The 16,828-nt window shown below is 44.0% G+C and overlaps 1 protein-coding gene across 4 annotated transcripts in view; it reads left to right on the top strand.

Annotated features, from left to right (window-relative positions):
• The window catches only part of FOXP1 (forkhead box P1), a 301,896-nt gene that overhangs the window by 98,966 nt on the left and 186,102 nt on the right, over window positions 1–16,828 (top strand). For all 4 annotated transcript variants that reach the window (XM_010718724.2, XM_010718729.3, XM_010718728.3 and 1 more), the window contains exon 2: window positions 4,617–4,682. The gene's annotated coding sequence lies outside the window, so the exon portion shown is untranslated. The remainder of the gene's footprint in view (window positions 1–4,616; window positions 4,683–16,828) is intronic.

Here is a 16,828-nt window from a genome sequence, read left to right as displayed (position 1 = left end):
CGGGCTGCGGGCACGCCGGGTCCCTTCGTGCGCCGCGGGCTGCCGAGCCGAGCTCGAGTCGTGCGCTGCCCACGGCTCCGTGCGAGCCGCTGCTGAGCGGGGAGGAATGGCTTGCGATTGCTTTGGTAGCGTTGGCTCACGTCAAGTGATTCTTTTCCAAGGTTACAGTGGACACGAAAGGTAATATTCTTTGGGAAGAGGAAATGTGCCGCGCGTAGCTTTGTCCTCGTGCTGCTGCTTATTTTTTGCTTTATTTCTGTTTAGAATAAACTAAAAGCACCGGGCAGAGGTTCTGCCCAGCCTGCTGATGTCTGGAAATGAAGCACGGCCTGACGTGCTCACCCTTCCCCGACAGGCAGCGAGCTGCTGCCCGGCGCTCCTCACAGCGGGGTGGCAGAGCAGCTCTGCAGTTGTGCTGCTCACCTGCATTTCACTTTCTGAGGAGGTGATAATGACTCCTGATAAAGAAAATCCCATGATATTTAATAGAAACTACGCAATAACAAGCAGCTGCCTTGACAGAGGGCAGAATTCTTTTTCCCTTCAGTATTTAAAACGTATATATATATTTGGTTGCTTGACACCTAACAAAAAAAAAAAAAAAAAAAAACCAGGCATGATAAAATTGAAGGGCCTTATTCTGAACATCTTCAAGCAGTGCTGCACATGGTTTGTGTGCTGGTACAAGGCTAGGAAAGCTGTGTGCAGCACCGTGCCCTCAGCACGCCTGCTGCTCTTCGCCAGCACTCTGTAGGTGTAGTCTCAGGGTTAACAAAATACCAAATAAAAAAGCATTTTCTTTTTTTTTCTTTTACGTATGCGTAGTCAACAAAGTCATTGGCTGCATTGATTTCCCTCCGGGATGACAAAATAGTAATAATGGCAATAGCAGGGCATCTTTCAGGCTGGTACAGCTGTGTGTGACCTGGGCAGTTTGGAAGGGAAGCAATAGTTGTGTTAGATGGTTCACTGTATTTAGATGAGTTACGAAAGCACTTATATTACTTACCAAGTTTTGTTATTTTAAAGCTTTCAGGAAAACTTGTAGTTAATATTTTATTCACAGAATCTCTGAACCAGACACATTAAATATAGTTCAGCTGATCTTATATAAGACAAATTAATGGAAACCAAAATTCAGAAACAGTTTTTGCTGTACTGTCGCGTGTGTGTGTGTGTGTTCTCTCTCTATTTTGAATAAAAAGAGTGCTTTCTAGGTAATGGCAGGGAGATTCCCTCTCTGGTTTAGATTTCCAGTAATGATTTGCAAGCTACTCAGGGCCAGGACACTGGCAAAAAAAGAAGTGAATAATACTAAGCAGGGAAGCAGTTCAACTGATGTTCTACTTTCCTGCGTAAAATTACTCACAGCTAATTTGTGTGGATTCAAGATCTTTGTTAATCTATTTCTGACTATACTATACCCAAGGCTATTTGATTTTGATATTAATAAAAACGTTAATCTTTTAAGTAGAACTTCATTCCACAACGCTGTTTATCTCTATTTTCTTCATATTTTGGGTTAAATTTGGCTTTGCAGTGCTCACTTGGTGTTAGGACTCCATCCCACAGCTTTCCCAGGATTATCTCCTGACAAAGGAGACCACTAAATTGAGTAAGTATGGTGGGATCAGAAATGCCAAAGGGACTGACCCAGCAGCAGGTAAAATGGCAGAGCCTCTTCTGTCTTTGTCTTGTCCCCTGGTACCACATAGATGGGGAGGGCCTGATCCAGAGCAATAGGGATTCGTTGTCTTAAAATCAACTGAGCAGGCCATGGCAGTGGCTCAGGTCGTGATCATCTTGGCATCACTACTGGTTGCCTTTCCCAAACCCTGTTGAAAACAGCTCTTACAGAACATATTTCCGTACGCAGGGATTTCAGAATGCTTGAGAAAAGCACTGACTCATCTTGCTGATAGGCAAACTGAGGCACTCAGCACGTAAACTCCATGTTTTCAGGAATGTCTGTAAAATCTGAATGGAGCCGGTAGTTCAGCACCGTCTTTTCCCTCTGTGTGATCCCAGTTAAGCCAACAGAGCGGCGTTGCAGGTGTTGGGAGAGCTTCCCTCGCCTTGTGAGACGATATGGCCGCTGCTGCTCACAAAGTGGGTTTTTGTGTGTGGTTTGTTTTTCTATTTTAATCATCTCCTCGAGGGAAAATATGAGTGTAGCAGCGAACTGTCTTGCTTGGGTAGGTTGGGATTTTTTCCTTGTTTGCTCCACACACACTTACAGTGTTGATGGTACTTGGTGTTTATCTTAAAGACAGCATGATGGAAGGAATGTGTGTTGCCTACATCAATTCACTCACCCATATAAACATTTTCAGGAGGAAAGTCTGTATTTGTATTTCTACATTTTGAGATACTCGGCTTTTAGACTATTAATGAGAAATTTTCACAGGTGGGAACAGCTGTCCCTGCTGCTCATTTTAATTTCTGTGGTACGTTATCCAAATTTTTGAAAGCCAGGTAGCAGCGCGGCGCACATAGCCAGGACTGAAGGCAGCCCGGCTCTGCCAGTGGTTGCGCTGTGGGCAGCATGGCAGCCCTGCCCAGCCCTCGCTGTGCTGTCCTCCTGGAGCACGTCCTCCCCGTCAGCAGCAGCGGCCCAGCTGCAGAGCGTTCCTTGCAGCGTTGTTTCCTCTGGAACCAGCACATGTAGACAGAGTTACCTGCCTCCTACAGCACCACCGACAGGGTTTTTGTATGCACGTTTTATGCAAACATGTAATTTTCAGCAGTTTCCTTAAAAAGTGTATTTTAAGATGGTTCTCTTGCTATCGTGAAGACTCAGGGTAGAAATGAAGTCTGCTTGCAAAATACTGCCAAAATACAGATCTGACTGCCAAATACCGGGGAATTTATAAAATAGATAAATATGAAAAGGGGTTTAAAGGTTCGCATCCGAGATAACCCCTGCAGCAAAGCAAGATAAAAGCCTCTATTGTTGTTAATCTGAGAGCACATCGTATGTCAGAGGTCATGTATTTTACATAAAAGATGTATTGTTTTACATACTCTCAGGAAGGTGAGGCCTGAGCTATTATGATGGAGCAGCGTTGTGTCCTTTGGAGAGCAGGATCTGTGTGTGATGTCTGCACCCCAGTGAAGCATGTAGTGTTTCCTATCCATCAGACACGTACGTGTTGTGGCCCACATCTCCTGGTATCTCGTCACAAGCGCTGGCAAAAGAAATTCTCACTCATTAAAATAAAGCAAAATAGCAGCAGATAAAAGCAATACTAATTTCATCTCAAGCTAGCCTTTTTTTTCTGCCTAGAACTGGTAAAGAAAATGCTTTATTCTTACTGGGAAAACAATTTTTCCTTCCAGAGTAAATGGCAAGTGAGTACATCTTCTTCAGAAATAATTTAATGAAGATTCTCATTTTTCCCAGAGGTTGGTATTCTGCTGCTTCAGTCAAAAGCTTTACCTCCTGATGTAAACGGCATAACTTAGCATTTGGCGAGTTTCAGTAACACCCCCAAAGCTCCACCTCACTGTGTGAATTTTATGAAATGGAGTTTCACGTAGCTCTGTCTTACACATCCACATGTCGCTGACTTTCCATTTTGTATGATGTCATCTGTGTCGGCAAATTATTGCACGTTTCTTTCTGTCCTTATTAAACTATGGTAGTCTGCACCCCTGCAGCAGCAGGTCAATGTTTCAGTGAAATTGTGTTCTAGTTTTACTCTTTTAAGGTATTTGGTCAATTGATGCTGAATTAATTCTGAGTGCTGTTAGTGGTTTGAGTTAGTAACTCGATCTGAATTAATAAACAAATGTTTTTCTTTTCTCTTGTACCATATGTTGATCCCAATTACATGAACAGAAAGTGGCAGATTGTCATGTTTCTTAAAAGATTACATACTCTTTTGCATAAGAGAGAGTACACAAGATGCAGTAATATACAGGGTAAAAAAGAACCCTGCACGTGCTGTTTTCTCCCTCCTACTTTTTTATAAAGACACTCTTTAATTATTTCTCCCTTTAATACCCACTGTTCTCACCACCTTGGCTTTCTTGGTATGCTTAACCAGAAGAAACCTCAAGACAGTAAACAACTTTTTGAATGGGGCGTGGAGGATGCAGCTAGTTTTAAAATCTTATCTAGGACTGTGTCTCTATGGAAGAGGATGGAAAAGGAAAGGATCCAGAAGCTAAAATAGACATGGTTACAAATGGTCTTAAAATGCCTTAAGCAAGGAGAACTCATTCAGACAGTAGTCAGATTTCTGAAACAAAGGACTGAACTCATATATTATTCAAACTGAAAATAGATTGATAGACATCAAGATTAAGAAAGTTTATGCTGGAGAACAAAGATGTCTCATCTCCACGGATTTTGTTGGCTTTTTTTTCTTCCCAAAGACCAAGTTGTTCTTGCTGAACTGAAGAGCCTCACACGGGCTGGTACCGATAAGCAGCAGTCCTGTGACTCGATTGTTTTTATTAACTCTCTCTGAAAGTCATTCACCATTAAACACGATTAGATTCGTTTGTTGCTTTATTTATGTTTGTACTTGCAAGTGCGGGGCCAGTGAAATGCTTTGGGTGTTGTTGCTAGCACGGACACAGCGGTCACGTGTGTTCCCTTTTTTCTGCAGGGTAAGAAGAGTGACCTATTTGGGTGGCTGTAACTGAAGATTGCTTTACAGGAGCAACAGAAGAAGGTAAATACAAATACTGTTTTGTGCAGTTTCTGGAACATGTTTGAATGGAGGATCTGATCCTACAGACCCCATGAGCGTGCTTTAGTTATTACACGAGTAAAGTTCTTGTGGCAGCACAGGTAGGAGCTGTGAGGTTGGGCTTGGCACGAAGCGCTTGTGGCTCAGACAACCAATGGTTGAGGTGCCCAATTGCATTCTAGGAGAAAGGCCACGAAGATGTCCTTTTTAGCTTCTCACCACGTGCTATGGGAGCTGTCTGACGGCAGAGAGGAGTTGTGTGTGGATGGGAAGACCCAGCTCTGCTTGATCTTGGTGGCCACGTGGCCAGCATTCACAGTGCTGGGCTGGGAGCTGCAGCAGTCTGCCCCACAGCAGGGTTGGTTGTCTTGCTGGGCTGAGTCCCTGCGGAACGGCCCCCTTAGCTTCAGTGCTGTGGCATCCTGAGCTAACACACTGCTGGGTTTACAGCAGTGCAGAGGAGAGCAGAATTTAGCTGTTGCTCTATGCAAAATGATATTTATTTAAAGCGATGTGCAAGTCCCATCCTTCAGAATTAACTCCTTGCTTCTCTTCTGGTCCAAAGTTTCAAGTTGGAAAGGAACATTGACATCACAAAAGTGGTGATTCATACAATTAACTTGCAGAAGACAGGAGTAATGCAGATCAGTGTTTGGTATTGAAGGGTGTCATCTGACTGAGGTTCATATGGCTGCTTTATAATCACCTTCTTTCAGAAATTAATAGTCGGTTAAGCACCATAGCAACAAGCAACACTGATGTAAGCGCTGAGCAGTGGCTGCTGCTTGCTGTGATGTCAGTGCTCGTTAGTACTGTTCCCTTGACCTTGTTTGAATATAAAATGGTGATTTCATTTTAAACTTAGAATTTTACAGAATGACTAAATGCATCAGAGTGAATTAGAGCTATTTTTATTTTTAATTCTATTAAAATGTACTTCAAGAGGGAAGAAATGTCCCTGTTCTCTTCTGCCTTAAATTAAAATAGATCTGAGGACGATGTGTTTTTGTTCTTTTTTTTTTTTTAAGTTCTTTGTTGCCAAAAATATATATTTACTGAGGATGAAATGAAATTCATGAAGTTCAAGTGATTATTGCAGTCTTTGGCTGTCCTCATGGTGTATGTCAGTTGTATGATATATGCCTCTGTTCAATATTTGAATATTACTAGTTGCTTGTTCTTTTTAATGGAAGGAGCCCGTGCACTAGACTAGCTGAGAATGTTGGCATTCTTATGGAGTCATGGTTGATGTGTGGCCATGGTGCTATTTAACTTGGGAAAATTAAGAATTTTGGTGGTTATAAGTGTGAAACATTACCTCTTCAGCCTGGCTTGAATTTTATAACCTGTTTCTCCAAAAGCAGGCAAATTTTCTGTTCCATCAGGATGCAACGTATGCCAGGCATCTGGCACCTGGTGTCAGCAGTTTGGGTGACACGCAGAATATCTCACTGCAAAGGGCTGTCCCATCTTCCAGGCTGACCTTTGGATCCCAGGTTGAGTGTCACAGGTTGAGTCTCACCCAGGAGCTGCTGTGTGGGGCTCAGCCAAACTAGAAGATGTGAGAAGTCATTGAGGACTGTAGAGAACACCACGGACTAACTGTGGTATATGGATGTGGAACACGCTTTCAAATATGTTTGTAAACTGCAGAACAAAATTCACAACTTAAAAATAGAGTTTTTCTGTGCATCCTTCAATGGTAGGACACGTTTCTGTGACAAGGGATGGATTTGTCCTGCTCCCGCTGTGTTGCGGGGTGCTATTTACAACAGAAAGCTGTTTGCTCCAGGATCTGTCCAGGATCTTGCAAAACGTTTCATAAAATAAAGCCACAATGAGTGATGTGTGGTCTAAGAAACTGGATGTCAAATTTCAACTAGGTGAGAATTGAAACTGCCGAGATAATAAACCATGAGAATAGGAGATAGTAATGGAAATAGTGATGGAGTCCTAATTAGAGCCATGGCACTGAAACAGGGGAGGTTAAGGGTTTGGTTGATTGAGTTTGAGCTCAATTGCTTGATAGTTTAATTTCAGGTGAAATCCCATCTTCTGAGTTAGTGGCTAAGCTGCTCGGTGCGCGTACAGAGCAGGGCTCTGTGCTCCTGGAGGGGCGGCCGCGTGGCCCTGCCTGTCCCAGAGCAGTGTGCAGGCCTGGCCCCGTGTGCAGCAGGAAGCTGACAGTGTTATACTGTGCTTTGGTCCCTGTTTTGTCTTCTGTCAACTCCACAGAGCTCTGAGCAGAGGCTCAAACTGAATAGATGCAGCAAGGGGCTCTGATGGTTATACCTTCGGAATTAAGGTGTTTACGTGCTCCTTTATTTAGTGCTGTTAGGCATCATGCCTAATTGTCTGCCAGTTGTTCCTCAAAGTAAGAATTTGAATTGAAGGGTTTGATTTGGGGAGAAAGGTAGGGAAATGTATTTTTACAGAATTACGGATGATGGTGTTGGTTTTCCAGGAGCATTCGTTTGTTTAAAAGTATGTGAAAGCATTTTCAATAATCAAACACCATTCAGTGAGCATTGTAAATCAGGGATAGCTTGTGTGTTGAAATATTGAAAAGTACAAAACATGCTACTAAAGTTGTACATTATTGATAACAAAAGACACATGCAGACTTTAAGATTGCAAAGATAGAATCCTTTAGAAAACCCTCAACAGGGAAAAAAATCAGCACAAAGGATTTAGAAAAGTTACACTAGGTTTAAACTTTCAAATCTTAATGCTTGTCAGAGCTAAATGCTAAGTAAACATCAGAAATAATACAGGAGCTGCTTTCTGTAACTCAGTGCCAAATTAGATGGTCAGTGGATAGATCTGTGGGTCTGAGCTCTAACTTGAAGTGTACTTACCTATATTCTCCTTCGCTCATCCTTCAAACCGAGTGGGAAGTGGGGATTTGTGAGGCCTGCAGCTGGTGGGATGTCAGTTGTGTAGCTGGAGCCATCAGGGTCTGACTGGTCACCTCTAAAGACCGGCTCCGTTGACTTCCTGACTTTGGGAGAAGTTGAAATACCCTAATTGTTAGGGCCTTCCAGTTACTCAAGCTGAAGAGCACAGCCTGGAGCAAAGCGTTTCTGTGAGCTGTGGTAATAGAAATCAGAATGTTACCTGTGTGTTCTGTGGTAAGCCTCCCCAGAAAGCTTGTGTGTGTACCTTGGGCAGCACAACTGTTTTTAAACCTCACCTTTTGTAATGAAAAAAAGGAGGTGGGTGAAGCTGTGATTTTTCTGAAGCAATTGGGTAGAAAAGATTTAGAAAATAGATTAAGACATTTTGGAATAATTTAAAAGTATTTGAGCAAATCTCATTAACATGGACCAGTAGCAAGCTGTATTGAAGACTTCAAAGATCTGTCAGAGGAGTTCTTTCTGTGCTATTGTCTGCCAGCATTAGCAATCTCAAGAGAACATGCTTCTTTTGTTTGCTTTTGGCCCATTTAGCTTTTCTTCTTCTCCTTAATGTTCCTTAATGTATTATAAATCTTCAAGTGGGTTGGTAGAAAAATATGTTTCTCAGCTTTAAGGTAGTCAGTAGCAGGTTTTGATCCTCGTATCTGATACTTCTGGACCAAATCCTTCTGGTCTTCACAAAGAATGTTAAAGTAAGCAAGATTTGGCCAGTATTTTACATAATCCTGCGCTGTTTCTTCCATTTAACTTAGCAGGTGTTCGATATGATCTTCAGTAAAATGCAAGTGCTGGTTTGTATTACTTCATGCAGAGTAACATCAGCTGTTAGAAACCTGTGAAGAACGCAGAGCTCACAGCTGAGCTCTCACGCACAGCAGGCAGGTGTTTGTACTCCTCCCTGCACCCTTCATGGTACCAGGAAATCCAGCATGCATCCCAAGTGAGGGGCAAGATGTGCCATACCAGGCACTGAGGCCTCTGAGGGGTTTTGTTCTTTCAGCAGCGGGCAGCGCTGTGGGAGATGTTCGGACTTGTTGGCGTGCACCATTTGGGAAAGGATGTCATAAAAGCTGTATTCAGCAAGGTGGAGCTTGTTCTTGTGCCATCCACGGCCCATGAGCAGCCTCCCCTGTCTTGTATAGATGGTGGCTTTCCTGTGTGCTCTGCTCAAGAAGTACGCCACTGTGTTACTCTCTTAACTTGGTACTCCAAGGAAACTACAGGTAGACCGAGCCAAAAGCATAGGAAATGGTAGTACTGTACACCATACAATACAGGCCGTGCGATTTCCAGCCTGTTTCTTCAGGACGAAGCTGGCTGATGTGTCAGGGCATGCTGTGTTTTATCGTATCTTGGGTGAGGAAGGATTGCAAATGGCACAGGTAGGAACGGCGTCGGTCTCGTAGATCTGATAGCCTGAGCTCATACTTTGCCATCAGACAACAACGGGAGGGATGGGAAGATCCAGCGCTGAGGTTTCCTTCTGAGGCAGGCAGGCCGGCGGCACTGAGGGCACTGCTGCTGTTGCACAGCCCTGACAGCTTGAAGCCTGCCTTCGGAAAGCACATCGCAAAGACGGCGCTCGCTTCTGCGGTGCAAAATCTAGGGGTGTGAGCAAATGACACCAGAAATAGATTCTTATTGCATATTCCATATTTTATTTGGTCATCTCTTAGGTCATTCCCTGTTGCCTTCCACCATGTGAGAAGTATATCTTCCGGCGTGCCTCAGTTACTGTCCTACAGCAGTAGCAGCAATATTTTACAGTGGCAGCAGTACAGGACCAGTGATGTCAGTGGGCATTACAGGAGGCCACCCTTTTTATTTGGTAGCTCATGCTAAAGCCAAGACGTTAAAAAAAATGGTTTTGGCCCCAGTTGCCTGCCCATATTTCTCACTGCAACATATGAAAGCATTTTTCATTGCTGCTAATGGCAGGAACTTCAGACGCCACCTCCAAGATGTTTAATTGCTAAGTGTTTCTCCCAGTGCAATCTGTGAATTTTAATTTGGGGCTCTCCCACCTCTGCTGGCCGTATACTTCGCAGTGTGCTTTGTGCAGTACAGCTTAATTGCTCAAAGGGGTCATTTCTGACTCTGAGCTCACTGTTTGTTTTTTTAGTAGGGTAGTGCAAACATTTCGGTATTTGTAACCAAGACTCTGACGTCATTTCCATTGCAAATCATTAATATCAGTAGTTTATAACACGGCTTTTCAGAATGCTCTTTGTTGAAATATGATGATGCCTTGCTTACTTGGTTTTAAGAAAGTAGAATTGTTTTTCTCCCTTTTTTTTAAACAAAGATAAATTGGAATCTTTTGAGTCATAGGTCTGCTTTCTTCTCCTGTCATACCCCTTTAGTTATTTTTAATAGCTCTCGTGTTTGTCCATATTAGTTGTAAGACAACTGTTTCATTTAATCCTCTGACATGGTAAGGGTCAGTGGATCCCACTGCTGGAAGGAAACGTCTGTGGAAGGGCCCAGCATTTCCTGCTACTGGAGCACTTCCACCAATGGAACAGAGCTATACAGTCATGACATTAGTAATTGTTCATAAAGATCTTAGAAATAGAAAGTGCTGCATTTAAAAGCCAACGGCAGCATAAATCAATAATATAGGCGATGGGACCATTTCCTCTGGGGGTCTAGAGGGACTTCTTTAACCCCTTTTTGACTGGAAGAGTGTCCTGTGGTTATTTTTACAGCTTTTGTTTGCTCTCGTGCTGTCATCAGTCATCCTTTAAACTTCATTCTAATAATGGGACAAGATAATGTTCATTGGGAAAAATTTGTTTTTAAAAGCCTTGAACACAGTTTGAACACTGCTGAAAATGTGTTGGAAAACAGCTGAGAAATGGTTCTGAAGAAGCGCGCGTTCTTTTGCTCATCTGCACCTCTGAGAGCTGATGTCCAGTGAGAAATAATGTGTGCTTTTACTGTTTGTTTCCCTTTGTTTTAAGGAGGGATAGATGATGGCTTTTGGTGCTGCTTCCTTTGAGTGTTCAAAGCTCTGAGCTCCGGTTTGGAGAATGTTAAAATAAACCCACAGGAGGTCTTGTAAAAGTTGTAAGAAATTGTAAGCATGTCTGCTGAGTCAATTATATGAGACAAATTGCCAGGGTAAGGCTGCATGCTTCCAGACTTGTTATTTACACTCTGCCATCTTTAAAACAATTCATTTCTGCCTTTGATTTCACAGCAGATAAATACATGTTTTGGAGCAAAAAAAAAAAAGTATTAATTAGAGAAAATATTATTTAAAACTAAAAGAATGATTGGGGTTTGTATTCATGTGGTTAAAAGGAAAATCTGGCCTATCCTCCTGAAAGTTGGATAACTCAAAGAACGTAGTTTGAAAATGGAGACTTTGGCTTTTTAAAGCTTCTCTGTAATGAGACACGAATGCACAAGGCAGTTCTTTTTAGATCATTTCAGTGTTAATATTGAAGTTATTCTTTATTAGGAAAAGAACCCTCAGCCTCGACTGTGTGAGAGCATTCACAAAGTTCTGCCGAGTCCATTAACCCTGCAGGGAGTTGTGGAGCACAGCTTGCAGAGCAGTGCACATCCCACGTGTGCAGTGTGTGCTTGCTGTATCTCCACAGCTCGGTGCTGTGTGCTGTGATGTGCCGCGTTGCTGCCTTAAGCTGCCATGGTTAACGTGGTTTGAAACGCATCCAGATGAACCCGTGTATTTTCTAGATACTTGATAATCTCCCAAAGTACCGTGAAGTCCTTTTCCTCTTTCCCAGACTCTCCTTTTCCATCACCATCAGTGCAAAAGCTCTGAGAGGAGCTCGTGCAGCACAGCTCCTGCAGTTGGGCGCATGTCTGTCCAGCACAGACACGATGGGCTGCGGCATGGGAGAAACTGCCGGTCGGTAGGCTTTGTTGAGCTGTTTTCTGTAGGACATTAGGAAAAGCTTTTTGTCCTTTTAATGTCATCTCTCATTTCCAACCTCCTTTCTTCTGTTTTCTGCCATCCTCTCCCTTGGACAGCTGTGGCCGACTCAAGGTGCCTGCAGCAGGAGAAGCCCTGAGCGCTGCTGCGTGCCAGGGAGACAGAGGAAAAGCTATTTCCCATGGGAAGTAATTGATAATTGGAGTGATGAAAGACGAGTGTGATTATGCCTGGCACCTCCTGGTGCAGCTGAACTGGTGGTTGAGCTTTTAGTTTCTCTTTCTGTTCCCCAAAGTAATTTCTGGTGACACTGTCATGTGTTTTTGCGCTGGGGGAGAAGAGTTGAAAACCAGGTCCTTCCTTCTTCTTGTCCACGTGCCTTCCATGTGAGCGGTGAGTGCCAGGGACTGCTAAGAGCTGCTCCATATGTTGGTCTTCCCTCCATTCCCCTCTTTGCTTTTATCTGCTCTCCTGTCTCTCACTCTTCCCTCCTAGTAGGAGCAGGGCTGCTGCTCGTTGTGCTGGGAAGGTGCAGAGGGCAGACTTTGGTGTCTCCCCACATCTCCCAGACCTCTACTTTGCGTGGCTTGGCCAGGCACACGGTGACCCAGGGACAAGTGAGGCTTTGGCTATCTACAAGGGAGGTGGACCCCCAGAAGGAACACTGAGTATGGGGTTCTCTCCTCATGAGACGCAGTGGGCTGCTGGTAATGTGGGGACCTGGTGTGTGGGACATGGCATCAACAGGATGACAGATTCACCTCCGAAGAGAGGAGTAGGGGAAAAAAAAGTTGCAGACGAGCTTTGTGGGTGCTTGAGGAGACCTCTTTGAGCTGACCGTATGCAGTTACACCTGCTAATTTTCCCAGATTTTCTCTTCTGTCACTGACATCCTGTCTGGTGACTGCCCACGAAGAGCAATCTGTGGCATCATCTGGATCAGACCTCAGTACGTCGCTCTGGGAGAACTCGAGTTTATCATAGTTTTATATTGGGTTTCCCTCAGCGTGTAACTGGATGCATTAATAGTGACATGATCCTGGCGTGACCTGGACTTTAATGGGTTTGAACTTGGAACTGCTCAAACATTAAGAAAAAGCCCTCGCTCCCTGCGTGTGTTCAGCAGCTGCTTTTTTATATGCAGAACCCTGAGCTGCAAAGGTTCAGTGATGGTGTATTTTCAACTTTCAGATGAAAAGGACTAAATAACTGCCAAAAACTGAGCTATTTCTCTCCTGATGCAGATGTGTGACTGCCAGGACACGCATACATCAAAAAGACAACATGCCTCCAAGCAGTTGAAAACCTACTGCTTTGTTTTGTTTTGCTAGAGGCAAACAAAATGTCAGCCCCCTCAGTCCTGGGAGAGGGCTTCTGCTGGCAGCGTGTGCTTCTCTTGGGGCAGGGGCCTGGCAGCCGGGCCCTGGGGCTGGTGCCTCACCTCTGCAGCTGAGTCACTTCGTGGCATGGGGACTGTTTGTTCTGGACAAAGCTTTCTTCGTTTGTCTTGACTTTTGGACGTTGCCAGCTATGCATTATATACTATCCAGAACAGGCTCTTTATCGTGTGTCAAAACTTAACTGTGGCAGCAGAGCTGAGAGTTGCTTTTCCCATCTGCACCGGGAGCCAGGTTTGACCCTCAGAGGGATGTTGCAGGGTAGGTTATCTGTTTGTTGTGTGTTCAAGCACTTCCCAAAGGTACTCAGTTCTCCTTTTTTAAAAAGAAAGTAAACCTGTGCAAGGCCTTATTTTCTACTGGTTTGGGAAGCATCCTCCATTCCTCTCCAGGTTTCTACTTGAGATTCCGTTTACAGGGTTATTGGCTACCTAAAACCAGATGGGCATAAGGGAAGGGCTGACACGAGTCTGGCTGTAGTGAGATGTGCAGAGCCCTGCAGTAATGATGGGGAGGTTCACCACCAGCCATCAGAGCCATTTCATGGACTGATGGTGGAGAGACAAAGATGTCTCTTTGGAGAGCTAGTGACAGATTTACTGACCAGCAATTCAGGCTAGATTGCCATTTCTTTCGGTGTTAAGAATCGTTATTATCAACTTATTATACTGTTAGATTAGCACCAAACAAGTCACATTGTGATATATTGGTGTTATGCTAGGAAGGTGAGCCTGCTCCTCCCTTCTCTGTGCTTCTGAAAGCCAGGGTAAGCGCCTGCTTTGGGGTATCCACTTCTGTCACAGAGTAATAATGGTACGATGGTTCATGTGTAATACTTCTATTTTACTAGGGATGTAAATCTTTGGTCTATGGACCACTGCTTCAGTTCAGATTTTTCTTTAAAACATTAATGAGCGTTTGGATTTTGGGAGAAAAAAAATTACAAGTAATGATGACATTGTGTAAAAATGTAGCAGCTAATGCATATGTTCTGTTGGTTTGCCTTGTCTTAGAGGAACATCATTTTTGCACATCACTATTAACAATGCAAACACCCTGAAATGCTAATAGCACTAGTAAGCTTTTAATTCCATGGAATTTATTGCTTGCTGTATTTCCATGAATTTATAACGCTTTGATTCTTAAGAGCCCCATTTAATCAGTTTTGCCTGGCACAGAACATAATAAACAACTTGCTGGTGCTAAAGTGCCACATGGGGGAGGCTGCTAACAAGAAAGTTAAATGCTTCTGCCACTAGCAGTTTCTTCGCTGTATTTTTCATGAGCTGTTACTACCAGTAATGTACTTTGCTAGCTTTAGAGCAGTGGTTAAACACAGTGACAAACCAAACAGCACTCCAGTGCTGTAAACACCCAAAGCAATACCATTTTTGTGCAGAGCTACAGATAAAACCAGACTTGAGGCTCAGCATCGTGTTAGAGTGAGCAGTGATTTTTGTACAAGGCCACGTTTTTCTTGTAGGACTTTTAGTAGTAAGCTGTGGATGGTATTGATCAAAGAAAATAGCGTGGAGAGGGAGAAAAGAAGAAGAATTGCAGTGTCTTAAAAACCAGCTCTTATTTGTTTATGCTGTTTGACCATAAAAGTATAAAAAGACTGTCTTAGAAAAATACCAGGTCATTGAGTGCTTTAAAGCAGAAAATGTCATTTGAGTCTCAAAACTGCACCAACTTTATATAATTACCCTTTTAATTATCCCCAGTGGCCCATGAAATTTGTAAAATAGAGCATTAAGAGTTTGATTTACTTACATGTTGCACTTTAGTGTTATGCTCTTAATGAATAATGTTTAGTACTAATGTCAAGCAGACGTTGCTGAGTGCAATAGAGAGGTGCGTGGTGCAGAGCTGGGTGTTCAGAGGGGAGCTGGGGAGCCTCCACCTGGAATGGAGATTGTTGTATGTGTGTCAAAATATGCTGTGATTTCGGTCGCCTGAATCAACTGTATTGATTTTACCCTCTGTGTGCAAAGTAGTTTGGTATATCTTCTTCATCTAACCATGCCAGGGAAATGACTGTTCTGGGGCATTTAGTTAGTACTGGAGGGCTTCCACACACGTCCAGGTGCCTTGTCAGCTCCTTCCTTGGCGTGGGGGATAGTTGTGGCATTCCTCCAAGGGACCGGGGCATGAAAGCCAGCTCTTAAACTTGCTTTAAGGGCTGGCTGGTTCAGTCTGTGGTAGTGGGAATAACTCAGTGTTCGGTGTGCAGTTTCTGTGGGGCATCCAAACAACATCTGCTGCCAAGAAATTGCTAGAATAAGCTTTGGGAAAATGCAGTGCAAAGCATGGTCTTATAGTGCAGCTGAATTGAACAGGTATCTTCAAAGGCGAATGGTAGCGTCAGTGAGCAGCGATGGTTAAAGAAATGAAGCAGAGTCTGAAGGATTGGATGATAGGATATAATAGCTGGGGACTTCTAAGTTATTGGTACAAGTCTGAGTGAGGTGGAGTCTCAGCTGGAAACATTTGCATTTGAACATGGTCATAAAATACCTTCGGGGATGGTCCGATGCTCAGGATCCACCCGCTGAAAAGCTGGGGACAGCTGAGACACAGGTGTGCGGTGCTCAGAAGGATGAGGTGATCTCTGACCTCATGTGCCACTTCTTCCTCCCACTGCTGGAGGCAGCACGTGATCTGCTAGGTAATGGCAACATGCAAATGCTGGCATGGTGTTACGGCATCCCCGTGATTGTACGTGATCAGATGCACTCAAAGTGGGAGAAGCCTGAGGATTTACTTTCCTCTCTCAAACTTGTTCCAGTTCTCCTGTATTGACTTCTTGGTATTGCTCTTATCTAGGCGTGCGGTGCTTTCGTTATCGTGCCAAACTCCAGAGCTCCCATGACCAGTTCATGTAGAGTTATCTTTATTTGTTTTTCCAGTTTGTGAATATCCCTGTGCATTCAGGATATTTGTCGTTGGGAGTCAGTGGTGCAGTTGGAGGAGAGAAACAACAGAAAGCGTGTCGTTGCTCAACTTTCATGTCGTTAAGAAGAAAAGCTTGGTTCAAATCCTGACTAAAATAAATGGCAAAAACCTATTTGCATCCCTAAGGTGAAGATTTTATACAATGATTTTTTCTTAAAGTAAACAAGGGTTATATGTTTGCTGTACAGCTAAAAGTTGGAAAGGCGAGGTTGTTTTGGTTGTTTACGGAAACACATTTCAGGAAACGGATTTCTGGAATTCTGAAATTTGAATTTATTTATGTTTGAAAAGATCTTGTTTAAAAAAAGCTCAAGGGAGCAACCTACGAAGAGGCTAATTAAGCTTTTTTGTACAGCGCTGAGCACAACGGGGCTCCTTTTTTGTTTGTCCCGAGGCCCTGCAATAATAAACAGAATTACTGCTAATAATTGGGAGGCTTTATTTGAAGTTGTGCTGACTGCGGGACGCGGGCAGTGTCAGTTTTCAGTAAGTGCATCAAGGCTGACCTTGAACTTGTGTCTGCTGATAAGGGCGGTGCAGCAGCCTGCTGGCATCTGGGAGCGCGTCGCAGCGCTCAGCATTGCTGTCGTCTCTGCCAGCGTTTCTCCTCTCCTTGTCTCGTGCCCCTTCTGCGGCCACGGCCCGCAGGAGCCAGCCCTGGTGCAGAGGGAGGGCTGGCAGCTGGCGGAATGCTGCGGTAGCCCAGGTGCTCTGCCCTGTGCCGAGCCAGGCCATCCGTGCCGAATTCAGGAGGGGAACACAGAAAGATGAATTTGTCGCAACAGAAAAGGTCATTTTGGCTCTGTTTTATTTCACGTGCTACGTGTTCTGTCTCCTCCAGCACCGTGCATGGATGTGTCACTCCCTTCCGCTCGTGCAGCTTTTCAACGCGTGTGGCATCGTATCGCGCCCTGCTCTGCACTGCGAGATGGTGGAAGTCGGTGAATTTGTCTA

The sequence above is a fragment of the Meleagris gallopavo genome, chromosome 14 (assembly GCF_000146605.3).
Source record: "Meleagris gallopavo isolate NT-WF06-2002-E0010 breed Aviagen turkey brand Nicholas breeding stock chromosome 14, Turkey_5.1, whole genome shotgun sequence".
Taxonomy (NCBI): Eukaryota; Metazoa; Chordata; class Aves; order Galliformes; family Phasianidae; genus Meleagris; species Meleagris gallopavo.
This window is presented reverse-complemented; position numbering and strand designations above follow the sequence as displayed.